Genomic DNA, 23,462 nt, shown 5'->3' with positions numbered 1-23,462 from the left:
GTGTTACTGTGTGTTTGACTGTCCATGTCCTGTTAATGGCATCTATTTCTTTTTAAATGTTTGTCTCTTCCTTCTAGCATTTCACCCTCTGAATAGCCGTGTGCAATGGCCCTGTTTACACAGTGACAATCAGTGGTGACACCCTAAGTATATAAGCAATTTTATTGTACTAGGGCTTTGTCACACCATTTTGTTCACACTCAAGAAATCCTGTTAAAATGCAAGTCACATTATTATCAAATTTGAAAACAGTAAATAGAAACATTTTTTGCTATAAACTCACAACTAATAGGAGTGAACCAGTGTTATCACAACACTGAATGAGTAAAGGTACTTCAGGAAACAGTGTTGGGTTTTTCCACTCTAGGTCAGAAGTGAGATGGCTTAAAATAGCCAAAGAAAACTACAACAAATAACAAAAAAAGTGAGCAAGAGTTGATGATATACTTAAAACAACCCTAAGAAAAATAAGTGAGAATTACCACAAATTATGAGATCACATTATTTGACTCTTCAGAAGAATTCCGCATTCTACAGCTGGCTCTGCACAACATTTCTAACTAAAAATTTTCTGGACTATTTGAAAAACAGGTGATGATGTTTTAATCTTTTTGTTGCTGTGATTTTTACCTCTGTCAAACAATTACTTACAATTTGTTTATTTGAAAAATATTGGTAATTAGCTGGTACTCTCCTTCCTGCCCTCTTCTTTCATCTGTATAAACAAACTGTGACTGTAATGTTGATTAAGTACTTAGAAACCAGAAAGTCAGCATTCTACTGGATGTAGTTTCTTGAGGAAAATGTAAAAATTCTATCATATATAAAACTCATACAAATAATAAATACAGTAGGATCTCAAGAGACATGTACAAAGGACATACACAATTGACAACCCACATATATAACTGTCATCAACAGTGAGAACCTATTCATGTCTTATAGCTGCTACATGAAAAAGCCAGGATATAAACTAAGGCCTGAGTTAGGAGCCTTTTCTTTTAACCATATTATTGATGTTTAATTTATAGCTTGCTTGCTATATCATATTAGTAGGCATAAAGAAAATACCACCCAAGAAGTTGGGATTATCATTTTAATAAAGAATCATTGTGAGTGCTAAGAGTCATCCAGCTAGGACAGATGGGTGAGAGTATTAATTATTAATCTGTAGCCTTAAACAGACCAATGGAACCTGGCAATTCTACAATGTTTCTGTGATCAGATCACTGGTTGGAACAGGGCATATGCCCAGGTTTCGGGCTTGGCCCCTGGTGGGGTTGTGCGGGAGGCAAATGAGCGATGTTTCTCTCTCATCCATGTTTTTTTCTCTCTCCCTCTCTAAAATCTATAAAAACATATTTAAGCAAACAAGCAAAAAACAACAATGTACTGAATAGCTACAAGGTCTATGCCACATAGGTGCCTAACAGATGATTGTTATGCTAGGATCCCTGCCATCAAGGAGCTCACTATTTAGTGAGGGACACAGGAAGGGAAACAAATGACTTCCAATCTATTTCCCTCTTCAACCAACAGCTCTTTCTGATACTGTTGCAATGAACTAATTATTAATAGTAGTAAAGGAAAGGCCAGACAATATAAGCATGGCCATCTGTAAGCTTCACCAGGAAGCTGCAACTTGACACTCCCCAGGGAATCACTGGTCCATTCCCTGTAGACCACAGGGGGTGGGGGTTCCAACACAGGAGAGATGGATGCATATGTAGTCAAGTCGGGGTGACGTAGGAAAGATGGCCTGTCAGTCTAAACTGGAAACAAAGATAACTGGCTAGAGGGGGTGAAGCTGCTGCAAGCACACATAACCTTAGAAAGTGGACAAAGAAATACTCCTGCTCTGGTTCCTCTGGTTTAGCTTCCGTTTCCTTGTATTCACCCATGTTCCCAGGAGGTGCATGGCCCACAGCCATGTAGACCCCACACACAGTGGACTGACAGACTACAGCTAGGTACACAAACTATGTAGCCTGTTGCTGGACTGAACTGTGCTCCAACATGGAACAGAAACTCTGGGCAATGGCTTTAATCCTAACTCTGCCAAAAGAAAAATGGGACTTTTCCCTTGCAGGATGAGGGGAAATGGGACCTTGCAAACTCAGGGGTTTGATACAACAGAAATAATGCTTCCTATAATATTTCATCCTTCCATTTGAGTATCAGAAAATTCCTTTTCTTGTGACACTGCAAGGAGCCAAGCTCCACCAGCAACAGGTGGGGACAGGGGGAGCTCCTGACTGGTAACATTTTTATTTCTGTTTTAGCTTCCCAAACTATTTTTCTATTCTCCAAGGCCCATTCAACTGAGGTCTATCCTTCAGCCTATCTGTACAAACAGTATGAATCTAGTTCACATTCCAGCTTCAAATAGCCAAAATAAGACTAACATGGGTCAGAAGAACCCTAGGGGTATACAGAACGGTCTTAAGGTAAAAACTATTGGATCCAGCTGCCCTGAGACCTACACCCTACACAGGGCCCAAATCAGACTGGCATCCCCAAGAGGCAGGTAAAGCATCTTCCACAGCATATTCCTTTCTTCCAAGTTTTTGTGTAAAACTGCTAAGTCACATGTGTTGTCTCATAAGTTAATCACCTCTGAAAGCTACAACAAATTGATCCTACTGATATACCAATGTTCAATATATTACTAGGACTCCTTTTTTTTTCTGGAAGAACTCTTTAAATTTAGGATAAAAATCAGTACCATTACTATATGGTCACAACAGTACAAAAGTAGATATGATTCTCCTCTCTGACATGCATGAGCTGAGTAACTTCTCCCTGTTTCCAAAAACCTAACCTACCTTCAAGGGTAAAGGTCTTCTACCATTGAGTACAAAAGGATATACAGAACGGTGCAAAAGTAGGTTTACAGTGGTTCATATGGAAAATAAGACAACAATAAATAATAACACGAGAATAAACTGTTTTGCATATTCACAACTTTAAACATATTTTTGCACCACCTTGTATTTCAAGACTCTGAAAGCAATTTTAAAAGAAAGCGGTATTCCAAAATGTTTTGGAGAATGACTGCATCACTGAAATGCACATATTGCCACTAAAGTGAGCAATGTATATTTGATTGCATAAGTTTTTGTCATATTCCTTCAGTTACATTTTTAAAAATTAAGATTTATCCAATGGTCTTAAGAGTTTGCAAACTAGGAACATAGGCAAAAACCCAGAAGTGTTCCAAAAAAAGAAAAGTTAAGAGTTCTCTTATTTTTTTATTTTATTTATTTATTGATTTGGTACGTGCCTCTAGCGGAAACTGAACCCAGGACTCTCTGGTCCGCAGGCCGACGCTCCAACTGCTGAGCCAAACTGGCCATGGCAAGGGTTCTCTTAATAAAAAGTACATTCTTGATAATTATGAGTCCTGCATTCATAGTCCTAGAATTGGTCTAGGAGTCATGATGATGAATGTCAGTTGATCCATAAGATGGGTCCCAGGAGGTATATGGTCATGTCTGGTGGTCTGGATGGTTGATGTCAAGGGGTCTGAATAACATGAGGTAATCAAAGGATTTACTGGGGTTTGATATATATCCAAACACTGACACAGGACTGGAAAGTTCAAAAATTTTAAGTTTCAGGGCTAGTTAGAACAAGAATAAAGTCTTTTCTCAAACCTCAACCTTCATGATAATAATTTTAGCAGCTTGGTTAAAGTGACTCCATTTTATGTATTTCCTGCCTTCACTTTTACCTCAGTATCATGGCTATAGCACAAGTGACATCATTTGGCCCTATAGTTTTCTCTTTAACACCATGTATAAATCTTGTAATAAAAAAACACAACTAAAGTGAAGAGGAAATAATCAAATCTCTGTCACTCTTATGTCTTTTACCTCTTTTTCATAATCTTTCCTCCTAAAAATTACTTTGGTGGAATGCATTTTATGGATGAACTGTTCAGCAAAATAGATTTAAACTGAACTTATTAGGGTAACATTGGTTATAATTTTTAGGTGTACAAGATTGTAATTCAATATCTGTGTTTCCTATATTACCATATATGTGACCCCCTTTATCCACTTTGCCCGCCCCACCTCCTTTCCCCTCTGGTAACCACTATTCTATTGTCTGTATCTGTGAGTTTGTTTTGTTAGTTCATTTGTTACTTTTGTTTTATCGTCCATATGAGTGAAATCACATTTTTTGTCTTTTTCCATTTGACTTATTTCACTTAGCATAATTTTCTCAAGATACATCTATGTTACAAATAACAGTATTTCATCTTTTTATGGCTGAGTAGCATTCTGTTGCACGGTTACATTTTTTTAATAGAAGTACCAACAATTTCCTTATTATTCATTCATAATGAAGCACAAAACTGAAGAACTTGGCCTTGGCTGGTTTGGCTGTGATTAGGGTGTTGGCCCTCCGACCAAAGGGTCTCAGGATCAAGGGCACATACCTGGGTTGCAGGTTTGATCCCGTTCTCAGTAGGGGTACATGCTGGAGGCAACCAATCAGTGTGTCTCTTTCACATGATGTTTCTCTCTCTCTCCCCTTTCATTTTCTCTTAAAAAAAAAAAAGAGTATCAATGGAAAACTATCCTCGAGTTAGGATTAACAAACACAAAAAAAAAAATCAATCAAACAAAAAACACTGACAAACTTGAGGTAATTAGATATTATGGGTAAACTTTAGGTCTATTAACAACATACTGTACTTGTTATTTTATTTAATAATTTTTGTTTGTTTAGAGAGAGGAAGGGAGAGATATAAACATCAATGGGAGAGTGAAACATCGATTGGCTGCCTCCTGCAGGCCCCCTACTTGGGATTGAGCCCAAAACCTGGTCATGTGTCTTGACCAGAAATTGAACCAGGACCTCTCAGTCCATGGGACGATGCTCAATCCACTGAGACACACTGACGGGGCGCACTTGTTATTTAAGTAGTAATATTTTTCATCACGAATAATGTCCATCAATTATCATCTATCATTTCATCTCAATTAAGTGAGGCTGCAGAAAAGTACTGACTATTTGCTCACATTCCAGGACAGTATGTATGTATGTATGTACCTACTGAATATCATCTATGTATATACCCAGAACAACAGAACCACATCCCATTCCTCCCTCATCATCACATCCAGAATCACTGGGTTTTACAAAGACCTCGTCACAGACACCAAGTTATCTAAATCTGCTAAAAACTCCAAAGCTGATTGTACACTTTGCCTAAGAGATGCCAGATTTGACACTTCATGAATATGTATACTTCATGTTTAAGGGCTTGTGTTTTTCCAAATTTAACTAAAATTCAAAGAAATATTAGTGAGATTAAAGCTATAGCAATCACCTTGTGACATCATTGGAATGCCAAGTCACTGTGCCTGTAACCCTTCAGTGTGCCAGGAAGAAATCAAGACAGTGCCATGGTTTTATATAAACAAATCTGACCAACCACATACTGTATCAATCATTTTATAATGACTCCTGTAGTTGAATAGGAGGATCTTCCCTGATTACTAGTAGCACACTAATTAAAAAAAAAAAAAAAAAGAAAGAAACAAGAAAAAAAACAAGTACCAATCCATCACCTAACTGAATTGATGTCATAAAAGTGACCAGGAGAATTCTTCAGTTCCCATAACACACACTCAATTTTTTCAAACACCTCCAATCTCTCTTGCATTTAACTCTCAGGCAATGTGCTTTGGAACTTCCTGGGTCCATATCTCAGTTAAATAAAAGATGAAAAGCATAAAGCCAAGAAGCAGGAATGTGAACTCCTGTAAGGTCATGCAAAGATATAGCTCACAACTACAGGCATCCCATTCAGATGTCTGCAGAGGGTCCTGGGAAAACAATGGAGAGAGGCTGTGGAGATGGGTGAGAATCTTCCACCAATGCCAATTAAAATACAGCTTGAATTTCATGCCCTGCTTTATTTTACACTGCTTACTAGGACCCCAGAACTTTTCAGAAATATTAGATGGGGTACTTCCCTTTCCTAACTATAAGAGGACATTTGGGTAAAGGGAGAGGTTATGGAGATGGAGGCCAACTGCATCACTGCTATCAGTATCACCCACCATTCTAGTTGGATGTAGCTTTGCAAAACAAATGCCAGGTAAGGCTGTGCCTGTGTATTATCATAAACTGACTTGCACACTGAACTACTTCAACAAGAGAGAAAGATTTCCAAGAACAATAACAGTCAGTAAAGCAGCATTTGGAATGCTGGGAAAAAAAGCCTGTTTCACTCACTGATCTGTTTAAAAGCAGTGTCTACTTTGATGTGCCAGGCACTATTCTAGTCTGAGCTGGGATCAAGCAGTGAACTTGCTTGACAAGTTACCTGCTCTTATAGCACTTACATTCTTTTTCCTTTTTTTTTTTTTATCCTCACCCAAGGACACTTTTGCATTTATCTTCAGATAGAGCGGGAGAGAGAGGGGAAGAGAAACAGAGAAACACTGATGTGAGAGAGACACATCAACTGGTTGCCACCCACATGACTCCAACCGGGGCGGGGACAAACTGCAACCGAGGTACGTGCCCTTAGCGGTAACCGAACCCGGAACTCTCTAGTCCGTGGGCTGATGCTCAACTGCTGAGCCAAATCAGCCAGGGCAGCACTTATATTCCAACAGGGAGAGAAAACAAATAGAAAATAAAATTATTGACTGGGATAACTATAATGAAGGAAATTAAAAGAATGATGCTCGCCCTGGCTGGTTTGGCTCAGCGGACCAATGGACCATGGACCAATGAGTCTCAGGTTTGATTCTGGTCAAGGGCACATACCTCTATTGCAATTTGTCCCTGGCCCTGGCTGGGTTCGTGCGGGAGGCAGCCATTCAATGTGTCTCTTTCACTTCGATGTTTCTCTCTCTCTCTCTCTCCCTCTCCCACTCTAGCTGAACAAAAAAATGGAAAAATGTCCTCAGGTGAGGATAAAAAAAAAAAAAAGAATGATGCTCCCAGAAAGAAAGGAAGGGAGGAAAGAAGTTACTTTAGGTAGAGGGCTTAGGGAGTAAAAAACAAGAAAATGTATAAAAGAAATTTTAAAAACCAGAAACCAAACTCCAGGGAAGGTTCACATCTGAAAAAAAAAATAGGGTATAATTAACATGGGAGACAGAGCATCAGAACCTGGCCGATCATGTTCACGCATACTTAGGATTTACTTTCGTTCTTTTTTTTTTTCCTTTATTGATTTTAGAGAGAAAGTAAGGGAGACGGAGAGATAGAAACATCGATGAGAGAGAATATCAACTGGCCATCTCCTGCATGCCCCCAACTGGGGATATGGCCCACAATTTGGGCATGTGCCTTGACTGGAATCGAATCGGTGACCTCTTGGTACATGGGTTGATGCTTAACCACTGAGCCACACTGGCCGGGCAGGATTTACTTTCTCATAAGACACTGCTACTATTCTTTCTTTCTTCATTTTTACAACCTTAAAATTACTTCAGAAACAAAGCAAGAGTAGAAAATGAGATGACTCAGACACTAAGTTAAACATTCAGAAAACCAGTAGAAATTTTCAGTTAACACAAAAGTCTGAAGAAAAATCTCCAGTTGTAATCTAAAAAGTACTTCAAGAGGTGCTTTCTGATCTTCAGTGAAGACAGATGTGACTAAAGCACCTTTCAAAATACTACTATAACTACACATTCCGTTAAATACAGAGAATGTCACACACTTCTCTTGAAACTCACTGTTATGAACTGAACTGTCTCCCTAAAAGTGCTATGTAGAAATTCTACAACCTTCAATACTTCAAAATGTGACCTTATTTAGAAAAAGGATCTTTACAGAGGTAATCAAGTTAAAATGTGGTCATTAGGGTGGGACCCAAACCAATGACTGGCTTCCTTATAAAAGGAGAAATTTGGAAAGAGACATACACACAGGGAAAAAGCCATGTGAACATGAAGGCAGAGATAGGGTACTATGTCTACTAGCCAAGACATACTGAATTCAGGTTGCCAGCTAACAGTCAGAAGCTATGACAGAGGCACAGATTTTCCCTCACAACCCTCAGAAAGAACTAACCCTTCTAGTACCTTGATCTCAGACTTTTCAGCCACCAAAACTGTGACAATTTCTGTTATTTAAGGCACTCAGTCTGTGGTACTTTGTTACAGCAGTTCTAGCAAACTAATACACTCACAAGCATAAGAGCAAAGAAATATAAAAGAGGCAACCCACAAGTACAAAGAGAATGATTAGAGAAAATGACAGAAAAGAGGTTAAGTTTTTGCAAGACGACAAATTATTGGGGGAGGGGGGGAGGAGGAAGACCAGAAAATTTTCCAGAGTCAAAGACATGATTTTCCAAACTGAAAGTTCCCATCAAGTGCCCAGCACAAAGGATAGAGATGTATTGCACTTTTGTGGGCTCCACCATCGCAGTCAGGATAGAAAGATGCCGAAAGACAATGTTAAAGGCTCTAAAATTTCTTGAAGGGCAAAGGATTAAGACCCGTTCAGTGGACAGGGCTACACAAAGCAGGATGCTCATCATGCTCTCAATCAGAGGTACAGCATTCTAAACACTTCCCAAACAGTTCATGAGAACACACACCTGCAGGTGATTCTGTTTATGGGGTGAAGCTTCACCAGGCCTGAGAAGCACCCACTACATTCTCTCTGTTTTTAGGTCCTCTGACCTATTGAGCCTGGTGACATACCTGTCCTATAATAAGGATCAAGTGTATAAAATAAGCCCAGGACTGCAAGTTCACCATGAAGCCAAGTTCACCACTTCCCTGTGTCCCAGTCACTCCATGCCCATGAAAGGTCCAGGGCCAATACTGAAAATCACAAATGAAGGCAATTCACCAAAAGAAGAGAAAGTAAGGAGAAACGTAAAAAAAAAAAAAAAAAGGAAAGAAAAGCTATAGCAAAGGTGCTTTAAAAAAAAACACCTTGAGAGAATGGGAAAGGATAGAAAGAGAGGGAAGTAGAGGGAGAAAGAAACAGAAATTTAAAAGCTTGGGACTTCAAACTATTTTTATTCTAGCATTCCAAAGTCAGCCTACCAATCAACTATTAGGCTAGAATAAATTTCCGGACATGTAAGGTGTCTCACAGACATGACCTCTCAAAATTCCCTTCTGAAAAAGCTACAGAAGGATGCACCCACCAAAGTGAGGAAGCAGGATACCAGGAATATCTAGAAAGCAGGACCCAACACAGGATAAATTAACAGAATTCGAGTGAGCTATTGATTGCACTGAGTTTTGTAGTTCTGTCAGAAATCAGGGGCCTGAATTTGAGATTGATATTGAGAAACATAAGCCAACAAAACAATTAAGTCCAGAGAAAACAAAAATTTGAACTGGAAAAGAAACAATCATTGCACATGCTTGTTCTGAACAATATTTAGACATGAAAATATGAACAATGAATACTGAGAAAATAAAAACTTATTATACAATTGTATTGGGAAGGTAGAAGGAAATGTCATCTTGCATAGTAGGAAATCCGTAGACAATGCCTAAAATGAAAAAAACAAAAAAACAAACTACAAACATACAAGCATAGACTTAAATTCCACAAGAAAACAGGTAAGAGATGAAAGAAGTTGCTTCTTTTTTTTTTTAATCCTCACCTGAGGACATTTTTGCATTTATCTTCAGATAGAGTGGGGGGGGGGGTAAGAGAAAGAGAGAAACATCGATGTGAGAGACACACACTGAGCGGTCACGGCAACCGAGGTACATGCCCCTAGCAGGAACAGAACCCAAGACTCTCTTCTCTCTCTTGTCCATAGGCCGACGCTCTAACCTCTGAGCCAAACTGGCGAGGGCAAGAAGTTGCTTCTAATAAGCAGGATCAGCAGTAAGGAACAGACTGGTGTTTTTTCCTAATATACGTCAAAGTACTGTTTGAATTTTTAAACTACATATAAAAAATAACATACTTAAACATTTTTCTTTTTTAATCCTCACCCGAGGATATTTTTCCACTTATTTTCAGATAGAGCAGGAGGGAAAGAGAGAGAAGGGAAGAAAAAGAGAGAAACACTGATGTGAGAGAGACACATCAACTGGTTGCCTCCCTCATGACCAGGGCCAGGGATAAGCTGCAACCGAGGCACATGCCCTTGCCTGAAATCAAACCTGCAAATCAGTGGTCTGCGAGCCAACACTCTAACCTCTGAGCCAAACCATCCAAGATTACTTAAACGTTTTAAAGATAAATAGAACTTTTATGTGATGCAGCCTTAAGAAAAAAATCATATTTACAGGACAGAAAACTACGAGGAAAAAGAAAAAATAAACACTAGGCAAATAAGAACACTGTGGGTTTGTTTTGGTTTTGCTTTTAATTAGGAAAAGCTCTTTTGCAACTCAAGGCATCAGTATCTGTGATCCATTTGAGCTTTAGGTATGTCTCTTTAACAAGACAAAACAAATGAACAAGAAAATTTAAATATAGCAAAGTTCTTATAAGTTACCCGGTAATTCACTTGGAGTAAGAAAATATCCCAACACAAAAGCCCTCTTCCATTTTATGGCAGGGATACCAGCAAAAGATTTAGCAAGCATTCAGAAGATTAAAAAAAATAAACAAATAAATCACCCACCATAACACATGTATTTTAGTGTTTTTCAAATAAAATAAAATTTCATGTAGTTTTATAATCTAGGGAAACTTTAATAAAAATCAGTTATTAGATTTTATAGAAAAAAAATGTTAATTTCTTACCAACTTTATGAACTAGTCAGCAACAGATTTTTTCCTTCTAGTTAAGTATTCACCTTCTCTATACAGAGTGGGGCAAAAGTAGGTTTACAGTTGTTAGTATAGAAAATAATTAATAAAGAATAACATAAGAACAAACTGTTTCCTGTACTCACAACAGTAAACCTACTTTTGCTCCACCCTGTATATACTATATATAGAAGACAGCTCTGCTTTCTAAACAAAGATAAGGCTCCACCTAAAGGCCTGGACAACAAATTCAGAGATAAATTTTGATGGCAAAATTTACAAGGCTTAAATTTATAAACATTTAGTACATAAAGCTTATGTACAATATTACTAACTTATAAAGTATATTTTCTATTTTGACACTAAAAATGTCAAGACAGACATTTTTTGTTCTTGTTGTTAATTCTCACCCGAGGATATTTTTCCACTGATTTTTAGATAGAGTGGAAGGAAGGGAGGGAGGGAGGAGAGAGAAACATCCATGTGAGAGAGATATATTATGTGGTTGCCTACCACACGACTGTGGCTGAGGAGCAAACCTACAACCCAGGTATGTGCCCTTGACCAGGAATCTAACCCGAAACCCTTTGGATGCTCTAATCACTGAGCCTGACCAGCCAGAGCAAGACAGAAATTTTAAGCAAGCACATGAAGCAATCATATTATTATTCGACACATAAACAACTTTCAACTAAACATACTTTTATTTTTAAAAATATTTTTATTGACTATTTTTTAGAGAGAAAGGAAGGGAAAGAGAGAAACATGGATGTGATAGAACTACATCAATTGTCTGACTCCTGCACGCCCCCTACTGGGGATGGAGCCTGCAAACCGGGCTTGTGCCCTGGACCAACAATTGAACGGGAACCTCTCAGTCCATGGGACGCCGCTCAATCCACTGAGTCACAGGGGCTGGGCTCTAAACATATTCTTACGCTGAAAATATAAACACAGAAGCTCTCTTCAAGATATTTCCTATAACTCATATTCTGTGCTCCCTTCTCAATCCCTCCCTATCGCAGTTTTAGGAAAGTCTGCTTCACGTGGAAGTAGACTTAATTTCCCCTACAAGACTTGAAGCTACTTCAGGACAAGAGGGATGCCCTATTCACCTTTTTGTCCTTTGCCCCTGTGCCTCTCCATACCATCTCATCTAGTTAGAGCTCCTAGCCTGCTGCCCAGCCTCTGCTCTGGATCTCCAGGCAGTTTGTGGCTCTGGCTTAATACATAACTTCATCTAATCCTCAGAATCAGCCCATCAATAGGTACTGTTATTTCCATATTACAGGCAACACAATTCAGTAAACTACATACGAAAAGTGTACTCATGAATTTGGGAATTCCTAAAGGTCAATAAATGTTATTTCTGTGTAAGTGAGAGGTTCTTCTATATTGAACAGTGGTAAATACCAATCACTGATTCAATTACAGTAAGTAAAACACCATTAAAGCTTCATTAGAGAGAATGTTATCCACACATCTGTAGTTACCCAGTGAGTCAAATGATATAGTGAAGAAAGCACCAGCTCAAAAAATAAAACTGTTCAACAACTCAAACTCAGATACTCAATACATTAGGGGTTTCAGCTGGCAACCCATAATGTAATGGGACAAGGGTTCCAGAATAGAGTAAGAGGCTAGAAGCTCCATCCAACTCTGAAATGTTGTAACTTGGTGTTCCTACACATAGTCCAGTTCCATGTAACTCAGGGAGGATTAGAGAGTACAGTTTTCAAATCAGAAATAGTAAAAAATACAAGGGAACATCCTTGAAGAAAGTATCATGTTGAATACTGACATACCATGTCTCAAAAAGTCCAACTGAGTCCATTTCTTCTTGATACTAAACAGAATCATCTTCCTCTCAGGCTGAGCCCAACAGCAATGCTCAGAGTTTTTGACACTCAGTCCCAACTTAGCAGTGATGTGCTTGCATTGTAGAAGGCAGATAGAGGAATCTCAGCTTCACTCTTTCCACAGCAAGCACCAAGCAGGCCTGGTGGGGCTGAATCACCACTGGTATTCTCTCCCTGACACAGGTGGATTGGCATATACAAATGATTCAGAGAAATCCAAGGCCCCTATACAGCTGGTGCTATTCTATTAGCAGTTTATAGATGGCTAACTAACATTAAAAATAAGTTCTCCAGTTCTGTCTAATAAAGTAAAAATTAAACCCTAAAATTGATTTAAGCATGCACGAGAATTCTTATAGTCCTTGGGTAATGTGGTGGCACAGGGGAAATGGTGTGAGGTCAACACCACCACATACATGGTTGTCAGCCCTTGGCAAATCTCTTTTAGCTTTAGTGTCTTCACCTAGAAAATGAGGCTAATTATCTCTATGTTGCAGGGTTGTTGTAACTCTTAAAGAGATAATTTATGTAAAGCACAATGCCTCACCCAGAGATGATGTTCAATTATATAACTGTAATAATGACAGTCTTTTGCAAACATGAAACACTACCTAGAAATACTTAGTGTTCCTAAAAAGTAGGCATGAGCACAATTTTAAAGACTAAGAGTCTCTGTGACAGAGTAAATAGAGGTTATATCTAATGTCAAATGGGTACCTAATATTCATCCAAAAAATGTTGAGATTTTAAATAAATACATGTGGGCACACTTTGGGATCCCAGTTTTACAAAGAAAAATAATTACACTTAGCATCCCAAAGGAAACAAAAACTATATTTTTATGGTTCTTCAGTAAACCCAAACATTCCTTGACTTGGTTCAGAAAAAAGGCACATCACTTTACAAAGATCAAAAATTTACAAATTCACTCTGGCCAGTGTAGCTCAGTGGTTAGAGTGTTGGCCAGTGCACCAAAGGGTCACAGGTTTGACTCCCAGTCAAGGGCATGTACCCAGGTTGTAGGTTCGATCCCTGGCCTTGGTCAGTCAAGGTGAGTGTGGGAGACAACTCACTTCAATGTATCTCTCTCACTTCAATGTTTCTCTCCCTCCCTCTTTTTCTCCCTACCCGCCTTCCACTCTCTCTAAAAATCAATGGAAAAACATCCTTGGGTGAGGATTAACAGTAACAACAAAAATTTACAGACTCAACTATTGGAGAAAGCACCATACAACAATTCAAAGAGCACCAATTTAGAGTTTTTTTCATTTTCACATTAACTATCTGATGGTTTAACTGTCTCATAACAATAGAGAATCATATAATCAAATTATCAGATGTCTTTATACTGAATAGATTATCCCCAAATACCTTTTAGGGACTATTCACATTCTGGACCCATTCTTTTGGAACGAGTTAAACAGCCCTGGCCAGTTTGGCTCAGCAGTTAGAGTGTCGGCCTGTGGTCCAGAGAGACATGGATTCGGTTCCCGCTAAGGGCATGTACCTCGGTTGCAGTTTGTCCCCAGCCCTGGTTGGGTTGTACGGGTGGCAACCACTCGATGTGTCCCTTTCACGTCGATGTCTCTCCTCCTCTCTCTCTCTCTTTCCCCCTCCCACTCTACCTGAACAAAATATTGAGGAGTGTCCTCAGGTGAGAATAAAAAAAAAAATTAGAAATGAGTTAAATACCAACTCTCTAGTACAGCTGGACACACCTACCTTGCTAGGAGCAGTAAGTGACACATCACAGTGCACTGAATAGATTAGAAGCATCCTGGCCATTGTACAATTCTACTGTTTATTCAGAAGTATAAAAAAGTCTTTTAGTTAGATTTCAATTCCAGATTAACCAATGAGCTTTATGTTTATAATGATGATACTTTCCATTTAAAAGAAAGCATCTTACTATAGATACTAAAAATGTTTAAACAAAGTATCTTTCCTATCATATCTCAGAAATAGGTAAATGCAGAAAGTCAGTTACTAAAAAAAGTTATTTGGTACCAGTTGCCTATCTTTTCTCTTGCAGTAAAATCACTAGTTCCAACTTTAGAATTTCTGAAGGAGGCTTTCCCCATCCTCAGCTTCTCCTCTTTGCCTATTAAGTACTTAGTTATAGCCACTAAATAATTTTTAAACCTAAATCCTAGTACCCCTTTCTCTTTTAAATATTTTAGTTTTTAATAATCGTATTTCTTAATCTTTTCAAATCCATGTCTGTTTGTACCCCCTATGTTACTTAAAATTCCAACTAAATTAACAAGTGACCACAAAAATTAAAAATCAAAACAATGGGAGAGAGCACACCAGACCTTCAAAAAGCTTCCAATGCACTGAAAATAAGTCTCACGGCTCAGCTAGTCCAACTTACTCTATTTGAGCTCCTCTGCATAACCTATGAAAATTCATCCCTTCATAACTACTTTTAAAATCAACAGATCCTCTGTCCCCATGATCCTATTCCAAAAGTGCTCATGTTTAAACATTCCTTCCTCCCCTCCTCAAATCCTACTTTTTCTACTAGAATCACACAAACCTTCAAGGCCAGCTTCTTACTACTTCTCTCTGACACTCTCCATCTCTCCTCTACTCCTTAGTTCAACATTTACAGAAAGCAAATGAGGCAAAATGACCATGCAAATGCCTGAAAATTAAGGAGATGAACAGCTAGAGGAAAGCCACAGATGACCTGAGAGCAAACAATGTAATACAGAGAGCACTAAATAACATAGTATCAACACATGTAAAGAGGTGTGATTCCTACATCTGAAGGTAATCAAGGAAAGTGAGTACTGAAGAAAATGATTAAATGTTTGGGACACATGGAAATAATAGGGAGAAAACTGAATTGAGAAAACTGTGATGAGAAATTTAGATTTGCTAAACCAGGTGAGAACAAATCACTGTAGATTCTGAACAGGAAAGATAAAAAGGGTGCTAGGAACTGAAAACAGCTTAGAATTTATAAATCACTTTCGATGTTATTTATACTTTTCCTGGTTGAAAAATTTGAGGTAGTTCAGACAAATATACATATGAGTAAATAATTAAATTAAGATAAGGAAATTGGACAAAAATAAGGATATGAAATGAAACAAAGTCAATACAGACTCAGTTGTTTTTCATTAAGATTAACTAGAGAAGTAAAGACTTTCTAAAATGTTCAACTATGCCAAAAAGTGAGACAAAGGCAATCTACCAGAGCTCCCTGAACACCACAAGGTGTGTTTTCCTGTGAGCCAGTGTTTCTCATCTAAAACAGTAGAAAAGCCTATTCTGGATAGTTCATGTTGAAAATATGACACTAAAGATAGTATAAATACCACATAATAAAGTTCTAAATTCAAAGATTACAAAAATAGGTACCATATTCTAAATGGATTTTTAAAAGATCACTTTCTAACAGCTCCCCCCTCCCACTTTGCTAATGCATTTATGTAGTTTCTCAAATTATACAGCTGACCTAAATAATATAAAAAATTCCACTTTTGGCCCTGGCTAGTTGTGGCTCAGTTAGTTGGGGGTCGTCCCATGCACCAAAAGGTTGCCGGTTCGATTCCTGATCAGGACACATTCCCAGGTTTTAGGCTTGAACCCCAATAGGACGCATGCAGATCACTGTTATGCTCTATCTCTCCTTTTACTTCTCCTTTCCTCTCGCTCTAAAAAGAATCAATAAACTATTAAAAAAAAAATCCCACTTCTAACAATACCTCCTGCCTTTCAGCCATACCCTCTTTCTACAGAGGTGAAATGAAGGTGGAAAAGGAGCTGATGCTGTAACTGTTTTGTTTTCCTTTACAACCAAAATGATTTCTGGCTCCTTTCTTCCTCGTTTCTTAGTAACAATTTTAACACCAATCTAAATTGACAAATAGGATCACTGAAATTTAGCAATAAAAGTCTTTAGAATAAAAAGAATCTAAATTGTAGTCAGTGAATCAAATAAGGAAAAATGTGTACTTTATCATCATTGTAATCCTAAAAGTCACATTAATGACTTTATCTTGTGTTGCAGCAAAGTTTATCTCCTAACGAATTTTTTGTTCTCCCTCCCTTCTTAAAAAAAATACTTACTTGAGAGAAACATCAACCCCACTGTTCTACCTACTCATACATTCATTGGTTGCTTTTTAAAAAAATATTTTTTTCTTTATTGATTTTAGATAGAGAGAGAGTGGGAGAGATAGAAACATTGATGAGAGAGAACATCGGTTGGCCACCTCCTACACATCCCCCCACTGGGGATCGGGCCCACAACCTGGGCATGTGCCCTGACTGGGAATCGAACCAGCCACCTCTTGGTGCATGGGCCGATGCTCAACCACTGAGCCACACTGGCTGGGAAATTGGTTGCTTCTTAAAGGTGCCCTGACCAGAGATCAAACCTGCAACCTTGGCATATATAACCAATTGAGCACTTGGTCAGGGTTCCTTCCCTTTTGATAGACTAAAAACTTAGAGCAGAATCATCCATTCGCAGGATTTCAAAGTAGGGGTAGACCTCTGGGACAAGAGGTTCCTGTTGTTGATAGTCAGGAACAGGGCTGCCGGAGGTGAGGACTGCTGAGCTGGAGGTGGCCCTACCACACACAGGATACCACTGACTGGAAGAAACCTAACTGCTTCATCTGGACCTCAAGGTGAGTAACTTTCCCTCATATATTTGTCTTCTGAAGAGTAAAGGACTCTTCAAGTGTTTAGTGTTTGTAATAGTACATTACTAAAATAAAGAATCAAGACCATGCTAGGAAAGGTAGATTCCAAAAAGTGCAGCTAATTGCTAGCAAAGCCACCAAAACTTCTTAATTCAAATATTTCTTACCAAGATATAGCCATAAAGCTTACAGCTCCAGCCTGTAATAAATATCTTCAAACTTTTAATAAGAATTTATAGAGAGATTCTGCCAAGTGGAGGCTCTGCCTACCAACTAGTAAGTTGTTTCATCATGAAGAAAGCAAATGACAGATAAGACGACTCTGAGGCTCAGACAGGAGTACATATAAGGACTTACTTATAAAGGAAGGGAATAAAACAGATAAAAACAGGCTTTCAAAATAAAGGTCCCAAGCCACTGCCTAGTGATTGGGCAAGTTAATATGCACTCACACTGACAGCCACTGGGGTCAGAGCAAAAGGAAAAATATTGTTTTTTAAAGATATTTTTAAAAATTGATTTTTAGAGAGTGAGGAAAGAAGAGGGAGAGTGAGAGAAACATCAATGTGAGAGCAAAACATCTATCTGTTGCCTCCTGCAAGCCTCCTACCAGGAACTGAACAAAAAAACCATGCATGTGCCCTCACCCGGAATCCAACGGACAACCTTTCCGTGCACTGGAAGACACCCAACCAACTAAGCCACACCAGTGGAGAAAAGATTAAATTAAAGGTGGGCTGACTTAAGTCAGACTTAAAGAAAAACGTCCTGATTAGGTTGCTAAGCACCTAAAGGAGGTAGATGAATCTACCTCCTAACAAGACAAAGCTTCAGGCTAGGTGTTACTGTGCTGGTATACATGAGGAAATTACATACCCAGAGGAAAGAGGTGATGTCAGAGAACCAAGCTATATTTAAACTAAATATTAATATTTAAACTAAACATTGAAAAATGTTCACTGTAATAATCATCAGCTTAATTTAACCTTTTACCACCACTAATACTTGGCACTGACAGGATTATTCATCCAAAACTCAATTCAGGAAAGTTGGGTGAACTCATTCAGGAAACACTACCAGCTCTCAGAGGTTGCTGGCAAAGACACTGTCTACTGCTTCCTACTTTTATTCAAAAGACCTCTATCAAGGCTCTTCTAAAAGCAGGTTCTGCCTTTGGTACCATACAGCAACCAGAGTCTGTCTGGCTTCAAAGGCTCCTGGTCTTGTGCAAGAGACAGTCCAGTCAGTAAACCAAAAATTACAATACAGGGTGATGTAGCAATCAAGGATACAAAGCCCCAGCTGACACTATTTGCTTTTTAACAGTTTTACTATAGTGTTCAATGGTTTTCACATGCTCCCATTTCCAGTTCCTCTTAAAATAGGGCTTTTCCTACTGTGCCATCAAATACTAAAACAGAACCTACCATCGCATTTGTAGAACTGCACATTTAATTGGGTAAGTCATCCATACTGCCCAACGCACTTTCATGCGTGGTCTTGGGCCATGCTTTGCACACTGGGCGGGGGAAGGGGGGGCTGGCTGCTCTTCGGACAAAGGGAGGATGCTGCGCTAGGGGACCAGCAGCACCCGAATCCTGCCCCTGCACCTGGCCGCGGGCTCTGCTGTTCCCCATCTCAACACCACGGGCCACACTTTTCATTCTTAAGCCACTAAGAACAACGTTACCAGACCATCAACAAAGAAACCATTATGGGCCACTGAGTAATTTGTAAATATTTCAAAACATATTTCAAAGCTGACTGTGTATTGTCAAAGCATTCTGAACGAATCAGGCCAAGTTTTAATAAATAGTAACACTTACCGAGCATCTCTACTGAGCAAAAAGCCTCAGCTGGGCCTGGCTTGACACCAAGGCAAGAGACTTTTTAAATTTATAAAACAAAACAGGTTGGAATAATAATCCCCAAATGTTCATTTAAAATTAGTCTAGCGTCTTGTTAAAAAAATCCTTCAGAGCACTTCCGAATATTCAGAGTTCCAGCAATTTCTGACAGGCAGGGTGATCTTTCTAGTCCTGTTTTTCGTAACTATTCCTGCAAAATGTCATCCCAGACTTTCGGTGAGAATAGTCTCAACTTGTCCAGGAGAAAACGGTGATCCGCCGGGTTCAAAGTTGCGGGAAGCCCGTAGTGTGAACGGCACCTTAACAAGTTCCATTCAAATTAAGACGGGCCGAGGGGAGTGGTCTGGGAAAACCACGCGCACTCGGGAGCCGGTCCACAGCCGGGGGCAGAGGCGCCGGGCGGACGCACAGCCCCAGCGCGGTAACAGCAACTTCCCAGCCCCGGCCCCGGCGCGCGTCACGTGCCTCGGGCGCCCCCTCCCCCAGGGCCGGGGGCGGGCTGGAGACGCGGCCTCCGGCGTCGCTTTCCCCACCGTGACCGGCATGGTCAACCCTCACTTCGGCCTCAGCTCGAGCCTCCACGCCAGAAACCCGCGTGAGTGAGGGACTCTGAGTGAATCACCTCGGGCAACGGCGGAAGCACCCGCATTTTTCAAAGAGTCTTCACGTCCCCACCTCAGGTCACCCGCGGCTCGCCCCAAGCCCACGCCGGAGCCTGTCCCGCCGCGGCGCCGGCGGGGCCGCATCTACGTGACGGCGGCGGAGAGGCGCCGGCAGTGGGGGCGCGGGCGGGGGCGGCTCGGCCCGCGCTGCCCCCGCGGGTCCCGGCCTTCCGCAGGGCAGCCCTGCGCGAGTTGGAACCACGAGCCACCTCCGAACGCAGGGACACAACGCAGGCCGGGGATACCGACCCGCGGCGGCGGGAAGGCGCGAGGACCGCGGCCCGGCACCCGCTTACCTGCGGCGGGTGGGCTCCCGGCGCGCGCCGGCACTCGCGGGCAGCGGAGGGGAGGTGGCGGCTGGACGGCGACAGCGAGGACCAGCTGGGCAGGATGGGCCCGCGGGCAGCTGAGGGGGCGGGGCCGGCCGCGAACGCGCGCGGAGCCCCAGCGCCCGCCACCACCGCTACCTCGGGAGCCGCCTGGGCCGCAGGCGAGCCGGGCGGCCCTCATGAATGGGACGCGGCAGCGGCCGTGGCAGCAGCCGAGCGGCGCGCAGGCCCCGCCCCGGTCACGTGACACCACGCAGCACCGCCCCCACTTGGCCTTTCTGCGGGTCCGGCTGCCCCACGCTCCAAAGCCGCTGCCCACCTCTTGCGTTGGGGTCTCGCTCGCTCTCCTGCTCGCCGCAAACCGAGTATTACTTTTCTAAAAATAAAGTTTCTTCTGGTCTCCATGGCAACCCTGGAACTTAGAGCCCAGTTGCCAAAAAAGAATACATATTATTAAAGTGCAAAAAAGTATAGGGCATGAATGTTTTCCACATTTAATCACCAGCAGCGCGTATAACTGGTTACTTTCTCTTGTCCCCTTCCCCCTTCCAAGTTATATTACATCCCCTTTTAAATATATACTTTTTAAATAAATGGATGATAAGTGCTGTATATTATTGTTGCACACTTTTTAAAAATGTGTTTTTACTGATTTTTAAATATGTTTTTATTGATTTTTTTTTAGAGAGAGGAAGGGAAAGAGAAACATCCATAAGAGACAGAGATTGGCTGCCTCCTGCACGCCCCCTACTGGGAATGGAGCCGGGAACCCAGGCATATGCCCTGACCCGATCAACCAGTGACCTCTTGGTGCACAGGACAGTGTTCAATCCACTGAGCCACACTGGCAGGCTGCACACTGGTGTTTATGTTTTTGCAGCCTATTCTATTATTGAAAGTTATGAAGGTTAGTGTATGTATATTACTTTCAAATGTCATTTAATTTCTCAATATGCACCCTATGGGTGATACTTTTTATAGCTTTAAGGATTTTTTTTTAAAAGTAATTTCTAGTCAGCTGGTGTGGCTCAATGGTTGACCACCCATGCACCAAGAGGTCACTGGCTCGGTTCCTGGTCAGGGCACATGCTAGGTTGTGGGCCAGATCCCCAGTGGGGGTGTGCAGGAGGTGGCCAATTGATGTTCTCTCTCATCAACGTTTCTATCTCTCTCTCCCTCTCCCTTCCTCTCTCTCTCTAAAATCAATAAAGAAAAATAAATAAAAGACAAGAACTGGAATTTTCCTTCCATATTTCAAAGCATTTAACTCAGCTATGGAGAAGTAGAATTAGAGGAAACAGAACTGAACCCTCAGTTTCTACATCAATAAAATGGAAACAGTAATGCCTTTCTCACAGGATTTTTTGAGGCTTTCACACTATTACCTCTAAAATGCCTAATTTAACTTAGTGTCTGGAACCTACAACATGCTGTTAATGTTCGCTTTCTTCATTTTCCCCAGACTTTTCTGTTTCTTTCAGACTATTTCACTACCTCCTGCCTTGGGAGAAAAATGTTCTGCCAAGCTTCCTCTTTTCCTTTCATCATCCAGGAAGCTATATGCATCTCTCCCTCCAACTTTAAGATTTGATACCTCACTCCGATGGTTGGTTCACATTTCTAAGACTTCCTCATTCTCTGGTATCTACCTGTTTTACGCCACCACTTAAGCAAACAAGAGACTCAATAAATATTTGTTGCATGATATCCCTACACTTCCTGCCTCTGACACCTAAGAAATGTGTGGCCATCCCCCAAATTCCCACCTATCCACTGGAAAGTCAGAGAAAGGAAGCTCTTACTTCACCTGTTCTCTGACTCCACCACCCTCCAGCTCCATCTCTTAGGAAGAAGGAGGGTGAGGAAGAAAGAATGAAGAGGAGAAGGAGAAGTACACTTATTTGTGCCTTTATTCCCACTGAGACTACCAATTTATCTTACAACTTCCTCCCCAGACAAGCAACCTGGGGAGAGGAGTGTCAAATTTTTTTGAGGTGTGGCTTGGTGCATTGAGCTTTGTCTCATGGACTGAGAGGTCCCAGTTTGATTCTGATCGAGGCACACGCCCAGGTTGCGGGCTCAATCCCTGGTGGAGGGGGTGGGAGGGCAGCCAATTGATGTTTCTCTCTCACATTGATGTTTCTATCTGTCTCTCCCTTCCTCTCTTTCTAAAAAAAATCAATTAAAAATTTTTTTAAATATATTTTTCAATTCTTTACAGTCATGCTCCTGGCTCTTCCTCCACCCCTGAAATGGCTCAGACTAAAGTCACCAACAGTCCTCTCAGTGGCAGATACAACGGATCTCTTTCAGATCCTCTTTCTCATGATTTCTATAGGGAAAGACAATGTTGACCACAATTTCCTTCTTGAAATTTCTTCCTCTCATCAACCAGAACTCTTCTGACAGCCACACATGCCTATGCTCATTGATTTTAGACATCTCCACCAGCATGGTCCTCAGTGACGTCAAATTCAGGCCCATCATGTTTGCTTTCAAACCTGCTCCTCCTGAATCTCCTTTCTTGGCTAATTGCACCATCAAGCATTTAGTCATCCTAGCCAGAAACCTAGGAGGGAGTGTCATTTTCCTCAACTCCCATTCCATGTCCATCAAGTCCTGTCATTTCCATTCTCTTAAGCTCTCTGTAGAATTACCATGTTGGCCAATTTTAGGGTCCTCCACAGTTGCAAAAACATGCAGCCTCACTCCACGTTTCCTAGCATAGCATCCAGGATGCTCTTTTTCTCTCAAATTTTCTCTCCTGCTCTTTATAGCCAATATACTTGAATCATTCCTTTTGCAACGGGATAATTTTTAAAATATTAACTTGTTTTTCTCCGTGTATTTCTTCTTTCTTTCCCCCCTTATAAGAATGCACCCAGGCATTCTGCTTGTCTCAAGGACCTTCTGGAAAGCAGAAGTTGCCTGCAAGACAGTTCCTTCCTGTCTTTAATTTCCAACACTCTCAACTCATTGAGGAACAAATCTAAGTCAGGAGTGAAAGGGCCCATGAGAAGGGATCTATTTGAGGGAAGCCAGAGGGGGAAGGATTTTCCCTAACGTAAAAATCAAGTCTTCCCAGCCTGGAATTGGAAGGGAGGTGGTCCTATGCCCTCCATCTGGCAGCTCCCAGGAGAGGTGATTAAGCCTTAGAGAAATATTTTGTTTGTTTCCAGTTTATGCATCTCTTCTGTGAGGACAGAGACTAGTTAGCATTGTCTGAGCCATTACTATACACTTAGCCCTTCTAGTACTTCTAACTACAAACTTCTGAGGTAGCTGCTATCGTTAACATTGATTTATTGATGAAGGAACTGAAGCAAGGTACAGAGAGATTGAATGACTTACCTAACGTCTCACAGTT

This window comes from Molossus molossus, unplaced genomic scaffold (assembly GCF_014108415.1).
Source record: "Molossus molossus isolate mMolMol1 unplaced genomic scaffold, mMolMol1.p scaffold_m16_p_6, whole genome shotgun sequence".
Taxonomy (NCBI): domain Eukaryota; kingdom Metazoa; phylum Chordata; class Mammalia; order Chiroptera; family Molossidae; genus Molossus; species Molossus molossus.
Note: the sequence above shows the minus strand (reverse complement) of the source record.